Raw genomic sequence first — 12,920 nt, 5'->3', positions numbered from 1 at the left:
TGGGGATCAAAGGTATAAAGAGACCCAAGGGAAGGACGCTAACGTGTCCACCCTAACTATGATAGGGTCGTTGTACAGGAGCTGGAGAACTTGTAGAAAATATCACCTTTTAAATGAATTATTATCTTTTAAAACCCCGCGGTCTGGCTGTAGCAAACGAGACTAATACGAGTGACGACAGACGCGTTTCGATTTCAAAGATGGGGCAGCCGTTGTAACTATACTGACCCCCGTATCTTTAGTCGTTCACACGAGCTTTACTCGACTCGACTCAACCTCCAACGCGCGTTTTGGTATGCTTAGTCGTAAAAATAAACTCCACTCAAACGTCCTTGGAAAATTTTCCTAACCGGGGTGGAGTAAACGAACTGTCAAGTCAAGGTACGTCGCGACGTACATTGAACGTTCCTCAAGGCTGGTTTTCTATCAATGTCCAAATAGTATGTGGACCACAAATGGAAATATATGATATTGTTGTGCAATGGCCTGGATCTGTGCATGATTCGCGGATATTTGGATAATTTAATGTTGATAATTTTTATTAATAAAGTAAATAGTTCGAGGTTAGACTCTTGTTTAGACTCGTGGTTAGACATTTGAAACTCCTTATTTTATATACCTACATAAGAGTCATATTTTGCTTACTACCTAATAAATAAAGCCAATGCGATTATAAGTTTTATTTATATAATAATAAACTGGTGGTTGTGGAAAAGCACTTCAACAACACGATGCAATCAAATTCACACAAAAACGGCGAATAAAAATACAAAACCGGGTCCGAAATCTAAAATAATAATGGGTTAGAAAATAAATAATACACTTTCAAATTTACCGCACGCACACATATTTACGAATAACTCAGCAATTAAAACATCAAACAAGTTCAATGCTTCTAGTGTCAAACAGACAGCGGCAGCTTGACTTTGACATTAAACAATGACTATAGACTACAGAACTCTATGGGTTTGATGCTAGCTTGATCAAATTTTCATCATTATTACCTCACTCGAGGACAGTTGAGGAATATTGTAATGGTCGACTAAAAATACCAAACTCGAGAAGTTTGGGAGGAATGCTTGAGCATCATCCGATGAGTTAAGAGTGGAGGACTATTTGACGAAACGTCTTAACATACGGGCATGAGACCTTAGAACTTATATCTTAAGGTGGGTGACGTCATTTACGTTGTAGATATCTATGGGCTCCAGTAACCAATTGTACCTTGTACCTTGCCTGTGGTATTTAAATAGCGGTACCGCGGTATGCAAGAACACCGGGCGTGTTATCTTTTAAGCTACGACGACAATAATAAGAAGACATTGACGTTCAAAATTTTAATATCGACTACAGGAGCTTTTCTTTCTTCCTTTTTGTATTGCGCCATGTAGGCAGTTCGAACATGGTCATCCTACTCATGTCTTCTATTGGATGCAGACCAAGGCTCCATGTCTGCAGAATTTGATGTATGGATAACGTGACCTTTTTTTTCGTATCAAAACGGGACGCCTACGGAATTTTGGTTTATAAATAAATATACATATATGGGTTACGTCGGGGTAAAATGTAATAATTAAGTGAAAAATAAAAAATATGGTTAAAAAAATGACTTGAAATAATTTATTATGGTATCTTACCCTCACTGAAATCTTAATTCTTACACCAACTTGCCCTGAAAATAATCTTTATAAATAATTTTGCAACAAAAAATAAAGAGAGAGAGAGAGAGAGAGAGAGAGAGAGAGAGAGAGCGAATACACTTTATTGCAGACCAACACAATTTACATTCAAAAAAACAGTCAAAAAGCAGATACATTTGTACAATAGGCGGTCTTATCGCTAAAAGCGATCTCTTCCAGACAACCGTTTAATTAACAGAAATTCTGAAAAATATAAAAATAGAGCAGGTATGTTGCGGTGTACCATAGACAATACATAGACAAACTACTTTTCTATAGCAAACTTAGAGTTACTTTAGTATGTATTTTCTAATACAATAAGGATTTGGGATAAATAAGTTTCTAATAAACACATGCACAACAGATAAATAAATGAAAGCGGGACGTATGGTCACGTTATGTATGGACCGGACCTCCTCCGTGCCCAATCTTCTTGATACCGTTCATCAAAGGCACACGGCTCTCCTGGTGGTGAGTGGTTACCGTCGCTAATGGACCCCAACAATGCCGGGGGCACAGCCAAGCCGCTGGCTACCGCTAACTAATCTCAGCTAACCTTGTTAATGATTTTTGTTATGACGTCTTCATAATCATGTTAACCTCTTAGAGCAAGAAGGATCGAAATCTCATATTTACTGAACGATAGAGGTCACGTGCAAAAAACATATACGGCCGTTTTGAACATTTTGAAGCATAGGTGTATTTTTGTGTGTCAAATGGTTACCGGAGGCCACAGACCTCAAATGCCGCCTCCCATCTTGAATTTTTTTTTATTGCATTGAAGCTTGGACGAACTCACAGCCCACTTGGCGTTAAGTAGTTACTGAAGCCCGTAGACATCTACAGTGTAAATGCCGCCACTCATCTTGGGATGTGAATTCTAAGGTCTCAGTACAATGGCTGCCCCGCCCTTCAAACCGAAATGCTTTCAAACAGACTGCTTCGTGGCAGATACAAGCAGAATGGTGGTAGAGACACGTCCGGGCTCACAATCCTATAAGCTACCATCGCTAGACCACCAGCAGTAACGATAATTATAATTTTCGTGGGTAGGTTTTTGGTACACAACGCTCTATATCTTCATCCTGGAATTCATTTGTGAGCATTTGTTAAGTACGTGTTTACTTGATTGGTGTCGGTAATTGGTAATTGGTTGGAGGAATTATATGCCATCATCTCGTTTGCCGTTTAAAGGGTGAAACGGTCACTAGTCGAAGTGTAACTTGGAGACTTGGTGGAATGAACGTGGTCAGTGTGCTTTTTTAACGTTTCTGATCTGATCAGTTGAAAAAGATTACCTTCAAAGTTAAGTCGGAGTGGACACATCGATTTAGTAAAAAAAAAACGTGTTAAAAACTTCTGAGACAGCCCTACATAACGGCGATCCCGATATAACGTCACGAATGAATCCGTTTAAGACGCTGATTGGGTGTTCGCTTGTTTATATTCACCTACCCTCGTAATACCTTACATAGGCTATGGTAACACAGGTAAAAGTGGGAGCAGTGTGCCTAGTGCGAGTTTTTTAACGTTGTCGATAGCGTAAAAGTTAACCCAATTTTGTATGCAGTTGGAACAGCGCCCCTAGCGGCAAACGTAGTTAAACGTTCCGACTCCATACAAATTTGAGTTAACTTTTACGCTATCGAGAACGTTAAAAAAACTCGCACTAAGTACACAGATTAACAAGCTCCAGCGGCCACGTAACGAAATCGAGGCAATCACAAGAAATGAAGACCGACGTTTTCGTGTTTTAAATCGCAAAACAATTTCAATTAGACTCTCTTATATAGGTCTCGAGATTTCCAATTTAAATTCTCGAAAATCACATTATGAATGGGTATTGTACAATTATTACGGACTGGTCGCCGCACGCGGATCCGCTTGGTGATAATAATTAAGTTACGTTAGTTGCAATTGAGAGATTCGCTTCGTGCTGATTCGTTACTGGTGGCTGGACGTCTTGTGAGTCCGCACGGGTAAGTACCACCGCCCTACCTATTTCTGCCGTGAAGCAGTAATGCGTTTCGATTTGAAGGGCGGGGCAGCCGTTGTAACTATACTTGAGACCTTAGTACTGATATCTCAAGGTGCCTGGCGCATTTACGTTGTAGATGTCTATAGGCTCCAGTAACCACTTAACACCAGGTGGGCTGTGAAGGAGGTTACACGTGATGCTAAGGCTGGCTGGTACTTTGCACAGAGAGTGAGTCTGGCTGTCCAACGAGGTAACGTAGCCAGTATCTAGGGAACTGTGCCTCCTTCAAGCGCATTGGAAAATTTGTTCTACTGTATGAGTTGATTTATGTTAAATTATATTGATTTGTTATAAAAATAAAGATTAGAAATAAACGTACACTAATAATGATAATTTGAATATTGAGACATTAGAAGAAGGAACATTAGAAATATTAAAACATTTTTTAATATTGAAATATAAAAAACATAAAAACTGGTGAAGCAATAGCTTTAAATGTTGTTTCTATAGAGCAACTCAATTTGTGCTATAGTTTTACTAGGCTAAACTTTATTTTCGTGTGAATAAAATAATACATCATAAAACAACATTTAAAGCTATTGCTTCATCAGTTTTTATGTTTTTTTATATTTCAATATTCAAAAATGTTTTAATATTTGTAATGTTCCTTCTTCTAATGTTTCAATTCTCAAATATATTAAGTGTATAATCTATGGTTTCAATATTCAAATCATCATTTATGTCACCTTTATAACATATTAACCTCTTTTTAATATTTATCTCATAAAACATATAGAGGTTACATACATATTATGTATACATTTAAAAGTATATAAACCGCGCTTGATTTATTCCCAGTTATTCTTTTTTTTTTCGCTAACCTTCCATCCATAGTACCGATCTATATGAACCGACTCCTTATATGTAAATAGTTAACTAAAGCATAGTTATTGTACATCTTGAACCAACAGCACATTTGCCAACGTACAAACAAACTAAGCCGTTTATATCACGATACATTAAAGAGACAACTATATAATAATATAGCCTCTTCTATCTAGTCGTATTATAGTGTGAAAGAGACAGACATAGGGACCTGCTGGGGATCGAGAGGGACACGAGACGGTGTAGTTTCATATTGTCCTCATCTCAATATTGAGATTAAAAGTGACGGTTCGCTTGGCGCAAATTATTCCCGGTACAGACAGAAAACAAGGCGATTGTTTTTTTTATGAATATTTATTTACGGTGCCCGCCGACATCTATGCATCGACCTTTAGAAAGAGACAGTCGAGTAATTTTGACCTCGTAGAGCGCTATCTTGTCCCACGTAACACGAAGAGCCCAGAGTGTATTAAGCTGCTTTCAGACTACGGTATAATATAATGGTGGTTTTACTGGTGGTAGGACCTCTTGTGAGTCCGCACGGGTATGTACCACCATCCTGCCTATTTCTGCCGTGAAGCAGTAATGCGTTTCGACTTGAAGGGTGGGGTAGCCGTTCTCATTGTAAAAATGAATATTTTAAAAAATAATCTAATATTTAAAAAAATAATCTAATATTTAAATAAAAAGACATGCCCGCTGAGTTTCTTGCCAATTCTTCTCAGGACGGAGGCTAGTTTTTGTGAATTGACGGTAGTTCTTTTGACGTTCAACAAGTATGTACTTGTTGTATGTCACTCGGGAATAGTGTTGCATCCAAACAGTGAAAGAATTTTTCAAATCGGTTCAGTAGTTTCGGAGCCAATTCAATACAAACAAACAAACAAATCTTTCCTCTTTATAATATTAGTATAGAAGTATAGATAACTTAGGTGATAGAAACCCAGGAATCGGAGGGCCTGAAAGGACGTGCCACGCATTCACTCTCGCTCTGTCTCTTTCTAGTGTGGTGGCGTTAAACGTTTAACGCAACCTTATTGGAAGTCTCATTAGAAGTTTCACTTTAAAAAAAAACGTTTTTAATCAATTAAATTACTATGTTACGTTTCTGCTGACGGTACTCAGTCACAGCTAACTTCAGTGAAACGTAGCAGTGCCGGCGACGTTTTTGCGCACCCTACCTCTGACACAGACACCTTTCTGTACTTTATCATGGATATATTTTCATGATACTAGATGATTATTTATATTCGTACATACTTTGAAGTAAAGTGTATACTATTATTTGTATTGCTGTTTTTATTTTTTTAGTTTGGTTGTCACACTGATGGAATAACAAGCTTATCAAGCTTTTCACTGGTGGTAGGACCTCTTGGGAGTCCGCACGGGTAGGTACGACGTAGGCGAGCCCTAATTTTTTATTTATTTTTTATTGCTTAGATGGATGGACGAGCTCACAGCCCACCTGGTGTTAAGTGGTTACAGGAGCCCATCTATAGACATCTACAACGTAAATGCGCAACCCACCTCGAGATATAAATTCTAAGATCTCAGTGTAGTTACAACGGCTACTCCACCCTTCGAACCCAAACGCATTACTGCTTCACGGCGGAAATAGGCGGTATTGTGGTACCTACCCGCGCGGACTCACAAGAGGTCCTACCACCAGTAATTACACAAATTATAATTTTGCGGATTTGATTTTTATTACACGATTTTACTCCTTCACCGTTGAAGTCAATTGGGTCGCTTTTTTTTAATCCCCAAATAGCGAAAACGCGAATGAAGGAAACGCGAATAAGGAGAATTAGATGAAAGTAATTAATACGCCAATCTATAATTATATTTTATATAATACAATTCGAGAAATAATTCAGAAAAGACATGTTCGTACAGACACAACGAACAAACAATATTCAATTATGTTTGACTAAGCTCACGGAAGCTTGCACGATTTGAACTCAGAGCTTTCCCGTGTAACTCCTGTTCCGAACTCGAACGATAACATGAAGTTAATGAGTCGGAGTATTTGATCAGCGAATACGTCCGGGTAAACTAGACTGTTTGAGAAACCGTCGAAACTCACGCCTTCCTGCAACATCAGAGTATTTGATGCGTATATCATTAGTTTCTAATCAATCAAAGTAACACTTCGATGTCTTGGGATGCTTTCCGCGCTTATGACTGCTAGCAGGACATTATGTTTTGTTCAAAGAACATCCAGATTACAAAACAAATGCAAAAGACATTTATAACAAAACAAAAACGTGTGGCACTCGGAAACTGGCTATATTAAACATTAATAAAAGCAAAACCTTAACTGTCCCCTTCACACTCCTAAGCCAGACCGCGCGAGAGAGAGACTTTTCATGATGCGCATGCAGTGTGACGTCACGCCACGCGCTTATTCACAAACACTACACAAGCGCAACGTGTTAATGTGTTGAACGCGAGTTACATGGTAGGCGGAGTGAGGGGTGTAAGGTTTTTTTCGTTACGGAATTTCATGATTCGGTCGCCGCACTCAAGGCCCGCGATAAAAGCTATGCAATAGCTTAAAAAAATCAAAAAAAATTACGTGTTACAATAAAGAAAAAACATCTTAAAATTATCTTAATAAATGTCAAGTGAAAATTGATATTTTTTGATAAAAGTATATAATATGCTGTTTGTTAGTAATATAAGCGAGTTTTAAAATTGCAATTCCGAATTCTTAGCTTTAAATGTAACAATCTTGTTTCTCAAACCGTCCCTATTGTTAATAATAAATCTAAGAAAATGTTACACTGTATTGACACCGACTTCTGTTACAAATATTAAACGTATTTACATAAATAGAATGAGACTATCTAAAGTACATTTTAGTTTAATTAACAAAGTAAAACATACATAAAACAATTCACACATCAACTCGCGTTCCCGCCAAAAAAACTTTTTTTTTAAGAACACGACGCAAAGCCAATTATCTAAATATTGGAATTATTTATTTTATTATAGAATATTTATTATACAACGGCGTGAGACATTTTTAAATAATGAAAATCAGTTAGTAGTTAGTTGGCTTTGGGAGTTGTAATTTATATTGTTATTCTTTTTAATCATTGGTAATTTACTCTGTTATGTTTACGTCTACGGGCTCCGGTAACCACTTGACACCAGGCGGGCCGCGAGTTCGTCCACGGATCTAAGAAATCTATATCTATACTAATATTATAAAGAGGAAAGATTTGTTTGTTTGTTTGTTTCGAATAGGCTCCGAAACTACTGGACCGATTTGAAAAATTATTTTTCCATTAGAAGCCGACATTGTCCCTGATGAACATAGGCTACTTTTTTTTTTTTTTTTTTATTTATTTATTTTTGGTTTCATGTGTGTTTTAATGTTTCCGAAGCGAAGCGAGGGCGGGTCGCTAGTATGTATATAAAAATCAATTGCTGTTCGTTAGTCTCGCTAAAACTCGAGAAGGGCTGGACCGATTTGGCAAATTTTGGTCTTGAATTATTTGTGGAAGTCCAGGTAAGGTTTAAAAGGTAGATAAATATGAAAATGCTCGGAATTAAATAAAAATAACAATTTTCTTTTTCCTTTGATGTGTCCCCCGTCGGACGAATTCCTTTTGTTTGTTTTAAGTTTATTTTATACAAAATTTTAGGTCTTTTATTTATCGATTGAGGCACTACGAAGTCTGCCGGGTCAACTAGTAAAAAATAAAAATATAAATGATTAATTCGTCCTTTTAAAAACTTTCCGTTAAGTAATTCTAAGGTGGTGAGAACTGTGGAAACCTAAACGTTTAGATACACAATAAAAGTATCTTTTCAATCAAACTAATGAAGTAAACTCAGGCTTCAACCAGGCTGTGCGCTTGATTGGCCGTCGTGTTTTGTAACGAACACAAAACAAAAAAAAAACATTCTAGGGTTGCTAGATTTCACAACGAATAATCGACAAGTTTCTTCGAAAGACTATTTCGTGCCACAAACATTTTTGATATTTTATGGTTTTTTATTCCAACCATGGTTGAAATTTCTGACTGGACTATCTGAAATGTCTGAATGTAGACTGGCATTTGGCTTACTGGTATCAAAGGGATGCGGACTCAGAGTTCAAACACTCTCAAAGTACTTTTAATTGAATTTAAATGCGCCAATGTTACGACTACGTAATTATAACTAGTTTAACGTTGCTTATATGGGTGGACGAGCTCATAGCCCACTTGGAGTTAGCTGGTTACTGAAGGCCATAGATATCAATAACGTAAATACTGCCACCCACCTTGAGATATATGTTCTAAGGTCTCAAGTATAGTTACAACGGCTGCCCCACCCATCAAACCGAAACGCATTACTACTTTACAGTAGAAATAGGCAGGGCGGTGGTACCTACCCGTGCGGGCTCACAAGAGGTCCTACCACCAGTAAATGGTGGTAGGGTATCACTGTATCACACAAAATGGAATATGATATATGAGTTATTCACGCGAAAAATCCAGGAAAAGAACCTTTATTTTCAGCAACACTAAAGAGGAAAGGCTTCATTCAACTTCTTGATTGTTCGAGAAAAGATAAAAAAACAAAATACAAGAAATCAAAACCTGTAATCAGTACAGATTATACATGCGTAACGCAGGCTGAATACAACGCGGGCTTCTCTTAATCTCGAAATAAAGTTCTCACAATTTTATTTACTTTTAAAACATTAAGTATCCCAACGACTAAGTTCCCTGAAGTTTTAAACTGTCTTTTACCTTTTTTTATGCAAATGAATGTAAGGGCTGAGTTGTTTCTGACAGAAATAACACAAATTGCTTTTTTATAGACTAATCCTTGAATTATTCTCTCATCTCATAGCTATAATTGCATTGTAATATTCAATGTAATTTAATTTAGCTAAAGTTAATATTCATCACGCCGTCACTATAGATAAAATGCTTAATTAATATTCAGACTAAAAAAAAGCTGTTTTCGAAGGCAAAAGGGCTAGTAGTACCTAATAAATCATCATAGCTGTAACGTTTGTAACTTAATATAGTTTTGACAATGAATGAACGAAACGCAATGAATCTTTGCGAGTGTAAATACAAAATTAAATGTCGCTTTTTGGCGGGAACACGAGGAGTGAAGCTGTGTGATTTGTTTTATTTTGTCTATTTAGTGTTTCTTCAGGTTTAAATGCGTAATAACGGTGGGTTATTAACTGTTTAAATATCTGTGAAAGTGTACAAATGTGGGAAAATGAAACAAAGGCGCTGGACGTAACTTCTTGGGATCCTCCAAAAAGTCCACTGAAAAATACTCAGTATATGACCACCATTTTACTGAGATTATACTTCATCCCATATCATCTCATCTCATTTCATTTCATCCCAGTTGATTAATGTCTCAAATTAATCATCTTCATTTCATTTCACTCCGTATTATCATTTTTCAAAAAATAAGACATGACTTAAGGTCTTAGTTACCAGTTCGTAAAATCCGTTTAAAAAAAACAACTATCACAACTTTGAGGTTAACATTCGTGAAACAATCTGTGTGTATTCAAAACGCGTCCTAACGATTCCATTCCAAGCATTATTGTTAACGTTGCTTTTTATAAAAAATAATAATATGTTGTTTTTTGTCCAAATAAACTTATTACATTTGTATCCTCTATTAAAAATTATTAACATACAACATGTTTTTATGCCATAATATCTTTTCTTCTTCTCAGTCGTACACTCCTGGCGGAGTGGTCGTGGTTACGTATATCTTAATGCTTGGTTGCGGCTTTTGAGAGACTTCTCCAATTCCTTCTATTTGTGGCGGTACGTATACATTCAGTAAGGGAACACTTCGTAGATGACTTAAGGCTGTCCACCTTGTGGATGATCGGCCGGGAAAGCGTTGACCATCTACTCTTCTCTCTAATTACCCTGAAATAAATATGTTTCTTACAACGGATAAACATTTAAATTATTATTATTTAACATAGACGCGGTAGGTAGTCTACCCGATAATTAACGCTAGCATCAGCACTGAAATATCGGTAAGTCATTAAAACTAAGAGCCCAACAAATAATAATAGTGTTTGAAAACAGCGAGAATTTCAAACATGTTGTAGCTAAAAGACACATAGGATTGAAACATGGGAAAACATACAGACATAATTACATTTTGATTAATAACTGGACAAAATAACTGTATTATGTGATCCGGTATTTAGAGAAAAGACAGGTGATAAAATAAATATTTCATTTCATATTTCATCGGAATAAAATACATTAATTTTAATTTAATTTTAATGTATTTTATTCTGAGTTACAGCTGACTCTTTCACACTCCTTTCGGGGATGATTGAAAAAAGAGACAACAATATACATTTTTAAAACCTTAACCTTCAATCGGAAACTGCCGCTTTTTTTTATTCGTCCGGCGACTAAGATCGGTACCTTTCGCCATCTATGTACATATACCTAATAAAAATATGAACTACAATAAGTTACATTGAGAAATGTGCCCGCAGTTTCGCTGCCAATAACAATGTTACAACTTAACAAAAAAAAATATTAACACAGATAAGATCACGTTTTTATCGGCTTTTAAAAAATTGAAACCGTCATAGTTCGTACCCGTTTTCAAGATTTAAATCTCTATTAAATCAGATAAAACGGGTAAACACAATTAAGCGACGAAGCACTTGATCAACAGAAAAATAAAATTGAAGAGAGAAGACAATAAATAAATACTGGGGAGGGGGCGGGGAGGACGAATAAAGTAATTTGTCTTTGACTGCTCCAATGCGCTCACGAGTACCACTGGTAGTGTGGACTTGGTAAATAAAAAAAAATATAATAAAAATATTTTAAATATTATTGGAACGAAGTTCCTTATGGGACGATGTGGACGTACAAAAAATAACATATTTTTTTATCATTCGTTGACCACGATCTCAGAGCGTTCGTTTGCGCAATACATTAACTCTCATGCAAACAACCGTGAATGAAGTGTACCACAATAAGTTCGCACGTTACCGAATGACCGTGGGTTATTGCGAAACCTCCAGTTTTAATTTCTATATACCTCGAATATGGGGGCAGCCGTTGTAACTATACCTGAGATCTTAGAACTTATGACTCACGGTGGATGGCGCATTTACGTTGTGGATATGGACACCAGTAACCGCTTAACACCAGGTGGGCTGTGAGCTCGTCCACCCACCTAAGCAATAAATAAGTAAATAAAAAATATTCTCCCAACTCCGTATGTTTAGTGGTTTAATGTTGTCAGTTATAAATGACTCGAGACCCCGTTTCAAGAAATATTAATTAATTGTTGCAGAAAGAAAGAAAAAAAAAACGCAAGCATAGCAACTTTCACTCGATGCCGATGACACAACGGATCCTTTTGCGGAGTCATCAAAATTGAATTTTAGAAAATCTTCATTTTTTAGAGATTTTTTTGTTTTGTTTTGATTTTTTTCACTCTGGCAATTCGAGACGCTACATAATTAAAGAGGCACAAAATATAAGTCCTCTCACCTAAACAATAAAAAAAGAACGTTATATCTACAAATTTTTATTAAATAAATATTTGACATCTACTTTAATTAATTTTAAACTGATTTTAGTAAGGTTTTATCGTAGGTTTTATCCAGTTTTAAGGTAGAGACTAAAGAGGTGGAAGGTGGTAAGGTAAATGTGGAAGAAGTAACTGAATAAACTTTTAGGATTTTAATTTGTTTGTTAACAATATTACAACATTAAAATTTCGACGGACTAAAGGCGTCCATGGCCACGAAAACCGTAAGGTAACACGTCTCTTTAGAATTCAGGGGTTCCCAAACTTATTAGATTATTTTTTATAGATTAGTTTATATTATTTTAGTGGTAGTAGTTTAGTTTATTATTTTATAGATTAGATTAGTTTATAGATTAAAATTACAGGCAGCGGCAGAATAGCAGCGATAGTTTCAGCTATCACAAAGCTGAGCCGCGGCCTTTTTATCTCCACTGTCAGTATAATTAATATATTGTAATATTGTTTAGATAGAATTATAAAGGGGATTGCCCACTCTCCATAGTGTGCTAGGCCCAAGATGGACATCAAATATTACTATAAAAATGTACTGATTCAAATTCTTAAATGTATTGGATATCTAAAAAATATATTGAAATTGACGCCACTATTATAAAAAATATAATAAAAATAAAAACTCGTTTTGAGGTTAATTTTCTATATAAATAAAACACACTTAATTCTTTAAATATCTATATTTTCTTCATCTTCATACACAATTAGTATCATCTAAAAATAGCAAAGGAGAACATATACACGGTTTTAAATCTCGGTTAGGGTAAAACCACAATTCACACAATGTTTTTTAGTCGTAGTATGAAACG

General features: G+C 36.0%; 1 long non-coding RNA gene across 1 annotated transcript; it reads left to right on the top strand.

The window, feature by feature from the left end:
* The first annotated feature begins 10,066 nt into the window (after positions 1-10,066).
* On the top strand, positions 10,067-12,127 carry LOC134201323 (uncharacterized). The gene is made up of 2 exons (XR_009976541.1): positions 10,067-10,346; positions 11,860-12,127. It is a non-coding gene; the product is annotated as an uncharacterized LOC134201323 (long non-coding RNA).
* The last annotated feature ends 793 nt before the right edge of the window (positions 12,128-12,920 follow it).

This window comes from Bombyx mori, chromosome 24 (assembly GCF_030269925.1).
Source record: "Bombyx mori chromosome 24, ASM3026992v2".
Lineage (NCBI taxonomy): Eukaryota > Metazoa > Arthropoda > Insecta > Lepidoptera > Bombycidae > Bombyx > Bombyx mori.
This window is presented reverse-complemented; position numbering and strand designations above follow the sequence as displayed.